We start from the raw sequence: 12,037 nt of genomic DNA, 5'->3' as shown, positions 1-12,037 counted from the left end.
TGTTGCCCCCAGGACAAGAATTGGCTGTAGGGTAGAGAGCCTGAGACTAGGAGTCAGAGAGATCTAAAGGGGAATGGCCCTGGATTAAATCATTTTAGATACAATAGTGTCCAAATCTGTTCCTGGGGCTACAAGGGCTTCCTTTATGGGGTAACGTCCACTCTCAACTGACTCTCGAAGTGTCTGCTCAATCATTTCTTTCCCACTCTAGGCAGAATAACTGATACAAGAAATCTTCATGCTCAGAAATTATAGATGAAGACACTGTTGGGCTACAGTCTGCATTATCGGGAAATACAAAGTCAATGGCTTTATTTCTATTAAATATAACATCCCTGTGTGCTGTGATTCACCGCCACCCCCAGTTCTGATGGATTTTGTTCAGTGTTTAAGAATGCTTTCCTCACGTGGCTCAGAGAAGTTCTGCCACATTAATAACCACATTATTATGGTTATGATTCAAATATGGTTAAGAGATGGGTAGGCTTCCCCAATGGCTCAGCAGTAAAGAATCCACCTGCGATGCAGGAGACGCAGGTTCGATCTCTGGGTCAGGAAGATCCCTTGGAGAAGGGAATGGCAACCTGCTCCAGTATTCTTGCCTGGGAAATCCCATGGACTGTGGAGCCTGGTGGGCCACAATCTGTGGGGTCACAAAGAGTCAGACAGGACTGAGCATGAGCAAGAGAAAGGTAAGATGAATTATTTTCCCAACTTTCAAGAAAGTGAAGCATTGTCATTTATTAAAGCGGGGATTAAAAAAAAAAATACCCCATTCTTTTCTCTTGCACCAACCAGTCCTGGAATCAGCACTTCCCCTGCCAGACATGCAAAGGGTCTCAGGTCCCCTGCCGGCCAGTTCAGCACCATTGTTTCTCAGCTAGCAGACACACTCAGGCCTGTTAGCCTGCGTGCCCCACAGGCCATCAAGAAGAGGCACCAGACTCCATTATAACGTCTCTTAGCACTTTCTGCACCTCCACGGCGTGCTGGTGCGGTACCTGGCTGTGCAAGAGGGGCCTGCAAATGGGATTAGAGACAGAACATCACCTTGCCTGTCTCCTCCAGCCGAGCAAGGGAGGAGGCGGGTCGTGCTCAGCAACCAGCTGCATCTTTTGATTTTCTCATAGGCCACGTGCCAGGCCTGTTGCCCCCTGACCGAGTTCCACTTTGATGGATGAACCAACACCCTGCCAGTCAGGGCTGCCACCTGGGGCCCCTCCATGCAGGCGGCGGGGGAGACGGAGCCACAGTGATGCGGTTCCGAACTCTGCACAAGCCAGGTGGTGTCACCGTCTTTCAGCTTTTATTTTGAGGTCGTGGTGGTGATGAGTGTATGTGCGTGTGAATGTGTGTGCTTTCTTCAACTCCTCTAGAACATAGCAGTCTAGAGAAAGGGTCCACAGGGTTCTAGAAAAGCAGAGGGCAATTCAGTTGATCAGGGCATCTGGGCCAGGCGGGCAGAAAACTGTCTTAGCAGCTTATGAAAGAAACACACATACACACATACACACACACCCCGAATGATTTGAGGCATCGCCTTGCCTGTCCAAGTTCAGCAGAGTTGACGATTCTGAGCTTTGCTTCGTGCCGTTTGGACCCTGCCCGAAACCCCCCAACTGTCCTAAGTAGGAGAGAATAGGCCCTCTGCTAATTACCCCAGGGGCCAGCTTTCTGCTCCTTTGAAGAGCTCGCTTTGATGTGATGCAATTCCGCTGCCAGGCCCGGCTGTGCCCAGATTAAGCACATAATGAGCAATTATCAGCCAGGCCCTAGGAGTGCGGCTCAGGCAGCTGAGTGGAAACCGGCCTGCGCCCGCCTCGGACTATCCCGGCCAACACTAATTCCCTCTGGGACTGGAGTAATTCATTTGCCTACTTTCCTCCACATCCCTGCCCTTGGCCACATCCTTCCCATCTGTAAAATGGGGCCAAGGAGCCTCCTCAGGGAACCTGCTCAGAGGGCTCCAATCAACTGACCACATCATGCTTTAGCTACTGCTCGGGGCACTAGAGAAAATATTGGGAAAGATAACAAAGGGTAGCACAGAGCCTCAGGGAGGTCAGGTAGCACAGTCTCAAAGTCACGTGGGTGACTGTGACCTTGACCAAGCAATGAACCTTCTCAGATCAGCAGGCCTTCCTGGAAAGGCAGAACACTTAGCGAGTCTGCCAGCAGGATAGTGGGGTGGGGAGTTGGGGAAGATCTGAAGCCCAGTGCCTGCAGCCTGGGACTCACTACATCCTGGGGGCCCTATAACCATCATGCTCACATATTCAGCCCCAGGCCCTGAGGTAGGAATTGGCAGGCTCATAATAAGTGAGGCACAGGCTGACAGAGTGACCAGCGTGTTGTCTGCCTTAAAGACCAGGAAAGAATGTTCGAGCTGAGTTCTGAACAAATGATAAGGAAGCAGCTTGGTGGGATCTGAGTCCCACCCTCCTCCAGAAGGTCTCTAAGGGCAAGACCTGGGGATCTTTCCTGATTTTGTCCACCATGATGCTGGGTCTTGCCCTGACAACTTTCCTCAAAGCACAGGGCACGTCTCCTGTCCAGGAGGAACAATCTACCAGAGCAAAGAGCCTTCTTCTGCATTAAGGGGCTCCAGTCCTTCCAAGGGTCTCCTCCCCGCTCCGGAAATTCCATTTGTTTCCCATCAGATATCAGGCTTGAAAGACAGAGCTCCCTGGAGAGGGGACATGGGACTTCCCTTCTGGGTGGTCCCCTTAACCTGTCATCAGGTAAATCTGCAGAAATTCACCTCCAATAAGAAGCCCCCCATCCACCTGCTCTGGTGCCCATGTGGTCTTCTCTGAACTCCCATAATTCCCTCTGTTGGGTCCTTACCTTTAGGGTCTTGCAGATGTTTCCATGGGGACAGATTAAGGAGGCTGTGAGCATCCTGGGGCAGAGATCATATCCTGCCTATCTGTCCCTCACAGTTTCGCCATCTAAGAAACTTTGCTTCTTTTCCTTCCTTCCTTTCCTTCCTTTCTTTTAATTTGAGGCACTGGCCTGAGATTATTTCTGAAGAGCAGGCTCTGTGGAGGGGCGTGGGGGGAACACAGGCATACACGGTGCAGGCACTGCCACAGAAGGAAGCACCCAGGAGAGGCCACCTCAGTTTCGTGTAAAGCCAGCCTTTGTCATCTTTGCAAGTTCTGGAAAGCTCTGTCTGCTTCACCCTTGGGAGCCCTGTCCTCATTTCCGTCCGCCTTTCAGACCCTCAAATGAAGCAGACGCTCTTCTGTCCCTCCACACGTGATCCTCTTTCTTCCCTTTAGCAACTTTAACGACTTCCTCCCAGCTCAAGTCCTTCAGAACCTGGTCCCCTCCTCCGAGAAACCACCTGTGGTGCCCAATCCAAACAGGACCCCCTCCTCAGCTCTATCCCTTCATGGTTCCTAGCCCAGTTTTTCTTCAAATACCGGTTTGTGGAAATATCTGATGAGGACTCACTTGTGACACCCACTCATCTGTACAACCCACGAAGGCAGTGCCTGGCCATTTGAGCCTTACCGTCCTCCTGGAGCTCAGGACACAGTAGGTGCTCAATAAAGATTTGATGTACAAGTGAATAAGCTTGATTACCAACTGTAGTTTGGGGTCAAGTTATCAATTCTACCCTGAAGCCTAGGTTATGTGACCTACAAACATCCAGAAAGGAATGGGTCTGCTTTCTGTCTGCTCCAGTGAGAGCCCCACCCCTGTCCTCTGCCCCCAATTACAGGAGCCTCAGCTTCCACCACCCCTCTTAAGCTCCGGGATATAATCAAATGGGGTTTTAACAATAGCCAAGACCAGCAAACGTTTGTTAAAATAAAATGCCCCCCCTTTCCCAAGAGGGAGCGTGATGGGCATTCATCTCCTTTGGGAACCTCCTTCCCTCCAGCCCCCAGGTACAGGAGTCACCAGAACAGCCTGCCCATGAGCTAAAAGCCTGCTGTCCCCTCAGGGAAGGCTGGAGAAAAGGGCAGCCGCAGGGGGGTGGGGGCGCTCACAGGCAGTTTTCACATCTCAGGATCTGAAATGATTGCCTTTCTCTCCTCTCTCTGTGGGTGGGGAGGTGTGTTATGAGCTGGTGGCTTCAGGCTGGGCCTGGAGATGGGAAAGACGGCAGTTGTCAGGAGCAACTTAGCAAGTCCCTCCTCATCCATCAAAACTGAGGCCAGATCCATCCACAGTCCATCCGCAGGTATTTATGCAGCCTGTCCTATGACCAGCCTATGCTAGGGGCTGCAAGGGGGCCACAAGTGGGCTGCCAAACCAGGTAATCAGGGAGATGCCTGTTTGGCAGAGAAAAATTAGTGTAACAACACTGATAAAAGAAAGGGGCAGAGCCAAGCCCGGCCCTCCATGGAGCTGGCTACAGAGGAGGTCCCCACTAGAGCCCCCAGATTGCCAATGGGAGAAGCCAAGGGCCTTCCAGAGAACCCCGCAGGGGTGTCCTTTTCTCCACTCCCACGGTACCAGGGACAAGGCCTGGCACCCAGAAGGGCCTGGGATCGCTTCCTCTAGCAGCAAAATGTAAGGGAGAAATGCTGAGTTTGGGGTCAGATAACGTGTCAGTTGCTCAGTCGTGTCTGACTCTTTGCGACCCCGTAGACTATAACCCGCCAGGCTGCTCTGTCCATGGGATTTCCCAGGCAAGAATACTGGAGTGGGTTGCCATTTCCTTCTCCAGGGGATCTTCCCAACCCAAGGATCGAACCCCCGTCTCCTGCACTGCATGCAGATTCTTTACCATCGAGCTCAGACAGGTCAGGGTTTAAATCCAAACGTGGGCAGTTGCTAAACAAGCCCGTTATCTCTCTTAGCTTTATCTAGTTTTATCTTCTTTGATCTTTCACGTGGGTTAAACATTATATCTTTTATGAGATCCTTGGGATAGCTAAGGGTGAAGTTATGGATGCCCTCCACATATCACCCTGGTGCATGCACCAATGTCTTTCTCCATGTAATGAAAACGAATGTCCTGGGTAGAAAACATGGCCTTCAGTGGGGTTTCCCCACCCGGCAGACCTGCCTCTCTCTGAGCCAGAATTCATGCCAGTGTTTCCCATCACTCTGTTTGAGTCTGGAGCTCACGCTAATTCATATGAGAACTCAACTTGCCCTGCACATCTTCTTAGCTTGGATAGAAAAAGTACAGTCAATGATTAGGATGAGAACAGACAAGAGAGCCTGAGCTTGAAAAAGTGCTTTAGAGCTGGCAGCATTTTGATGTATGGCCTCTCTTGACAGACAAGGACTCTTGTTGGAATGAAAAACACGAAACAGGTGGAAGTAAGTAAATAAAGAGTCCAGCAAGCCCGCCAGTCCAGGAGCATGCATCTGGCTCGAGGTGTCGCTGGGGGCTTGGTCTTTGCTCTGACAGCGTGGTGCCAACAGCACTCAGGAGCCTGTGGAAGTGCTGATGGGAAGTGGGTACATTTCATACTGTGATATTTATCATGTATTATGTGATAAATATATATCATAAAGTATTATCAAAATTTCATGATATGATAAAATCACAAAATTTCATAGTGATCTGCAGTAATCACCAGGCCCTAAAACTTCAGAGTGAAACCTAGTCATTGGAGCTGTTACATTGTCACAGTTTTGTTATGTATACTTTCCTCTTTATGAAGGATTTGGTATGACTTACCACAAAGACTATATATATATACACACACATTATAGATAGGTATGTACATAGATACACATATCTATACACACACATATATGTGCAAACATATATATATATAAACACATGCATACATCCATATACAGTTCACAACAGGGTAAAATAAATAGATAAAGAAATCCTGATGAAAAGAAAATAAAAGTGGTAAAAATCAGATTAATCCAAGCACTAAGTCATAAAATCTGGAACAGTTGCCAGTTGCTACAGGTAGGATGGGGAAGTTTACACTCGAAAACATTCTTTGATTTTACCCCCAAATACTGTCCTTGGAGCCGCCCAGACACACTTGTTGACACGGATATAACAAATCTGCCATGCAGGCGTCTCACCGCACATCACCGTTTTACATATAATTTATTTCCTGGCATGAAACCCACACTACCTTTAGAGCCATGGTCTTCATCGTTTTTCACCTGGCAAATTTTTCCCAGATATCAGACATCTCCCAGGTCTGAGGAAGCCATCTGACTCAGTCTATTGAAGAAGAGCAGGCTGAGCTTCTTTGGAAATTTTGGATATAGCCAAAGAGGTTTGCTCCATGAAATATGGTTGTTCAGATGTTCCTAATTCCATTGTGAGCTTACAGCCATGGATGCCTCCATCTACGGCGTGGACAAGCATCATGCTTCCTCCAGATACCAGAAGGACACTATGCCATCGTCTATGGGGAAGACGGCATATCCACAGACAAGCCACATTTTGCTTTCTTTGTAGTGTGGGAACAAGAAGACTTATTATTCCAACAGACTCTCAAAGAGAAGTTTACTATGAGGGATAACAGGAAACAAATTCGTTCAGTTATATCACTTAATAACGAATCCAAATTCAGCAGCTTCATTGTTTATTCAATGGTATGGATGGGAGTTTCAGGGCTCACCCCACTTCTGGCACTTATGGCTATGTGACATAAACCTTAACCTCCCCGAGCTGAAAGTTTCTCACTCATGAAATGGGCTAATACGAATACCCACATAATCAAGTTAGTGTGAGGATTAAATGAGAGACTGGATAAAAAGTGTTGAACCATTCCTAGCACTCAATAGACGTTAGCTGCTTGTATTCACATTATTAGTTTCATGATGATGCTAATGATGACAATATTTAAAGTTGTGGTTCTCAACTAGGGACAACTTTACCTCCGAGGGGAATTTGCAATATCTGGAGACATTTTTGGTTGTCTTGTCCAAGAGGGAGGATGTTACTGGCATCTAGTGGGTAGAGGTCAGGATGCTGCTAAACATCTTCTGATACTCAGGACAGCCCCTAGTACAAAACAATCCCCTCTAAAATGTCCATAATGCCAAGGCTGAGAAACCTTATTTTCAAGTATAAACATGTCTTGTTCACAGTTAAATTCTTGCTTTCTAGGAATTCTATTAACATCAGCTAGGGAAACCACCCTTTAAAATAGAAAAACAAAAAGGGAGGGAAATACCTTTGCCAATATGCTAACTGGCTATGTAATTTGATATAGTCTGCTCAAACCTCAGTGTTGTCATCTATAAAATGGCCAGGTTGTGTTAGGTGATCTCTAAGAGTCCTTCTGGCTCTGACCCTCTCTGTGATTCTAATTTTCAGCAATCCTCTTTTGTGCACGAAGGAAGAGGGGCTGGGCAGAACCAGGCTACATTCGGGATAAATAACAGCACAATAGAATTCCTTTTGGAAATAAATCATCTTTTCATATAAAATCTTCTGAAGACCATTTCGAGAAGAGTAATAGATCTGCCAGTCCAACACCTGCAGGGTGGGTAATAATTTACTTAGCCCACTGACTTAGGGGCAGGTCCTGTTCTTGATAAATGACCCAATTAAGCATCTGTTAATCACAGCATTATCTCATCAGAAGGTGGAATACCTACTTCTCTCAAGCAGTTTCTCAGTGAGATAACATCACAAATTCCCCCAAGCAGTGAAGGGCATTTAACGGCACAGGGAAGAGTCGTGGAGGGGGGAAAGGGGGGGCAATAATCCTCTCCGGACCTTCGGCCCCCAGTGGTTGCTGGGAATATCCCCTATGCCCCATCCCAGCCCTTCCCCCATCAACCTTCCTATAACCTCGGCTCCTGAACTTTCCTGTTCATCTGAGGCCTTGATAATAAAGCAACATCTGCAAAACCTACAAGAACTTTACTGCAGTTAATTGAGTAATTGAAGCAAGATGCAGGGAGAGGTGATCTATGGGCCTGGTTTGAGGGCTGAGAAGGGAGACAACGGATTTATTGCAAAGGCCGTGGGCGGCCTTGGGTCCAGGCCCTGGTTCACGGGAAGTTTGAGGTCATGTGGGATTAAAATATCTTTAGAAACAAATGGAATAATTTGACTGCCATATCAGGAACGCTGTGCCAGTTTATGCCAGGAGACCAGGTGTGATTTATTCACCATGCACCCAACACATTTTTTTGATATCTGCCTCATTAGTCTAAATTTATAGATTATTGAGCAGATGGATATGACTTGTCTGTGTCTGTCTGTCTGTCTCATCCTGATGGTTACATGAAGCTCAACTTTTGCAGTTCAAGATAAGTAAAGTTGTGCCTTAAAGGCCCTAGCACCCTAGAAACTACTCAGGTGGTAAGCAGGGCCAAAGATATTTACAATCTAGTGGTTGTATTTTCTAAAAAAAAAAAAAAAAAAAGGTTTAATAGAGCCAATATGCAATCAGTGGTAATATCTTCTTGTAATTGAATAAATCCATAAATCTTTACATTTAAGCACAATTCACCACCTTGAAGTCATTGGGTACTATGTAATATATTTTCTAGCCTTGCAGATGCCAGATACACACATTATAGATACATAAAATCACCCCTGTGAGCGCCTGGCATCAGATACCTCTGTGACTAGCCAGAGCACACACCCCAGCACCCAGAGGACTGGCCTTTGCGAAGGTTATTGCTCCTTTTGTAGTTTCTCTGCTGCTTTATTAAATCCCAAATTCCTTGCAAAACTGTACAATTTTAATAACTCAAATCTGCGTGGATCATAAAGCTGTCTAAATAGACCTAGCGCCCTGAGTATCAGACAGATCCGCGGGTGATGATGTCGCTGGACCTGATTAACCGGAACGGGTCGCCCGACAAGAGTTTATTACAAGTGTCATTTAGATTTCTGACAGCTTTACAAGGCTTAATGGCTTTTTATTAAATACATTGTGTTCAAGGAAGCTGACAGTTGGGGATGCCTTGTAAATACAATGCAATGGAATTTCCTTAGAAGCTGGGTGAGAGAAAGCAGAAGGATGGTGGGACATCCCTCCCGGTCCCCAATTCCAGGGCTCTGGAGGCCCAGAGTTCACCATCTCCTGAGGCTAAAGACAAATGACCCCCCTGGCACCACCCCCGCCGGCTCTCCAAACCCGACAGTTCTGCCCCAGGTTGACCCCAGAGGTTTACCCGTGAAGCTCTCCAGAGAATCAAATTCCTCGGTCCACAGGGTGACCCGCTCCAGCCATCCACCCACCCCCAACTCCTCCCCTAAACCAGGCATCTTCCTGGGAATTAGTGAGCCTGGCCTTCCTGAAATTCAAGTTCTCTGTGAGCCTTAACTAAATTTTGCTTGTTTCTGCCCAGCAGTTTGTTGGACCCATTTGGAGGCAAGATAGAGGAAGGACAGATGGACTTACCGTGTCCCCTGCCATGGCCTTCTCCAGGTGCTGGGTGCTGTGCTTGGTGCTCTCAGTAACTTACCTCATTCAATCACATGGCCACCTGGCTGGGCAGGTGCTTTACTCCCCTTTAACAGGTGAGGAAATGCTGGTCCTAGAAGAGTAAACAAATGAAGGGAGACAAGAAAGCAGCATTGTGCTCAGGGGCATTTACTTCTCACCCGATAATGGGAGGAGGTTCTAGTACCAGTTTTAAGGATGAAGATGCTGAGGCTCATGTGACTTCCCCTACACCCATCAGTTCAGTCCAGTTTTTCAGTTGTGTCCAACTCTTTGCAACCTCATGGACTGCAGCAAGCCAGGCCTCCCTGTCCATCACCAGCTCCTGGAGCTTGCTCAAACTCATGTCCGTCTAGTCGGTGATGCCATCCAAACACCTCATCCTCTGTCATCCCCTTCTCCTCCTGCCTTCAATCTTTCCCAGCATCACAGTCTTTTCTGATGAGTCATTTCTTCACATCAGGTGGCCAAAGTATTGGAGGTTCAGCTTCAATATCAGTCCTTCCAAAGAATATTCAGGACTTATTTCCTTTAGGATGGACTGGTTGAATCTCCTTGTAGTCCAAGGGACTCTCAAGAGTCTTCTCCAACACCACAGTTCAAAAGCATCAATTCTTTGGTGCTCAGCTTTCTTTATGGTCCAACTCTCACATCCATACATGACTACTGGAAAAACCATAGCCTTGACTAGACAGACCTTTGTTGGCAAAGTATTGTCCCTGCTTTTTAATATGCTGTCTAGGTTGGTCATAACTTTAAGGAGCAAGTGTCCTTTAATTTCATGGCTGCAATCACCATCTTCAGTGATTTTGGAGCCCCCAAAAATAAAATCTCTTAGTTTCCACTGTTTCCCCATCTATTTGCCATGAAGATCTGATGAGACCAGATGCCATGATCTTAGTTTTCTGAATGTTGAGTTTTAAGCCAACTTTTTCACTCTTCTCTTTCACTTTCATCAAGAGGCTCTTTAGTTCTTCACTTTCTTCCATAAGGGTGGTATCATCTGCGTATCTGAGGTTATTGATATTTCTCCCAGCAATCTTGATTCCAGCTTATGCTTCATCCAGACCAGCATTTCTCATGATGTTTTCTGCATAAAAGTTAAATAAGCAGGGTGACAATATACAGCCTTGACATACTCCTTTCCCTATTTGGAACCAGTCTGTTGTTCCATGTCCAGTTCTAACTGTTGCTTCTTGACTTGCAAACAGATTTCTCAAGAGACAGGTCAGGTGGTCTGGTATTCCCATCTCTTTCAGAATTTTCCACAGTTTGTTGTGATCCACACAAAAGCTTTGGTGTAGTCAATAAACTAGAAGTAGATGTTTTTCTGGAACTCTCTTGCCTTTTTGATGATCCAACGCATGTTGGCAATTTGATCTCTGGTTCCTCTGCCTTTTCTAAATCTAGCTTGAACATCTGGAAGTTCACAGTTCACATACTGTTGAAGCCTGTCTTGGAGAATTTTGAGCATTACTTTGCTAGCGTGTGAGATGAGTGCAGTTGTGTGGTAGTTTGAACATTCTTTGGCATTGCCTTTCTTTGGGATTGGCATGAAAACTGACTTTTTCCAGTCCTGTGGCCACTGTTGAGTTTTCCAAATTTGCTGGCATATGGAGTGCAGCACTTTAACAGCATCATCTTTTAAGATCTGAAGTAGCTCAACTGGAATTCCATCCCCTCTACCAGCTTTGTTTGTAGTGAAGGTTCCTAAGGCCCACTTGACTTCACATTCCAGGATGTCTAGTTCTAGGTGAGTGATCACACCATCGTGATTGTCTGGGTTGTGAAGATCTTTTTTGTACAGTTCTTCTGTGTATTCTTGCCACCTCTTCTTAATATTTTCTGCTTCTGTTAAGTCCAAACTATTTCTTTCCTTTATTGTGACCATCTTTGCATGAAATGTTCCCTTTGTATCTCTAATTTTCTTGACAAGATCTCTAGTCTTTCCCATTCTATTGTTTTCCTCTATTTCTTTGCATTGATCACTGAGGAAGGCTTTCTTATCTCTCCTTGCTCTTCTTTGGAACTCTGCATTCAAATGGGTATATCTTTCCTTTTCTCCTTTGCCTTTTGCTTCTTTTCTTTTCACAGCTATTTGTAAGGCCTCCTCAGACAACCATTTTGCCTTTTTGCATTTCTTTTTCTTGGGAATGGTCTTGATCACTGCCTCCTGTACAATGTCACGAACCTCTGTCCATAGTTCTTCAGGTACTCTGTCTACCAGATCTAATCCCTTGAATTTATTTGTCACATCCACTATATAATCTTAAGGGATTTGATTTAGGTCATACCTGAATGGTCTATTGGTTTTCCCTACTTTCTTCAATTTAAGTCTGAATTTGGCAGTTAGGAGTTCATGATCTGAGCCACAGTCAGCTCCCAGTCTTGTTTTTGCCAACTGTCAGATAGAGCTTCTCCATGTTTGGCTGCAAAGAATATAATCAGTCTGATTTCAGTATTGACCATCTAGTGATGTCCATGTGTAGAGTCTTCTCTCGTGTTGTTGGAAGAGGGTGTTTGGTATGACCAGTGCATTGTCTTGCCAAAACTCTATTGGCCTTTGCTCTGCTTCATTTTGTACTCCAAGGCCAAATTTGCCTGTTACTCCAGGTATCTCTTGACTTCCTACTTTTGCATTCCAGTCCCCATAATGAAAAGGACATCTTTTTTGGGTGTTA

General features: G+C 46.1%; 1 long non-coding RNA gene across 1 annotated transcript; it reads right to left on the bottom strand.

Annotated features, from left to right (window-relative positions):
* Nucleotides 1–726: 726 nt before the first annotated feature.
* Nucleotides 727–3,778, bottom strand: LOC123331315. The gene is made up of 2 exons (XR_006547871.2): nt 2,848–3,778; nt 727–1,020 (listed from the first exon to the last, which is right to left on the bottom strand). It is a non-coding gene; the product is annotated as an uncharacterized LOC123331315 (long non-coding RNA).
* Between the last annotated feature and the right edge of the window lie 8,259 nt (nt 3,779–12,037).

Source organism: Bubalus bubalis, chromosome 23 (genome assembly GCF_019923935.1).
Source record: "Bubalus bubalis isolate 160015118507 breed Murrah chromosome 23, NDDB_SH_1, whole genome shotgun sequence".
NCBI lineage: Eukaryota > Metazoa > Chordata > Mammalia > Artiodactyla > Bovidae > Bubalus > Bubalus bubalis.
Note: the sequence above shows the minus strand (reverse complement) of the source record. Positions and strands in the feature narration are given on the sequence as shown.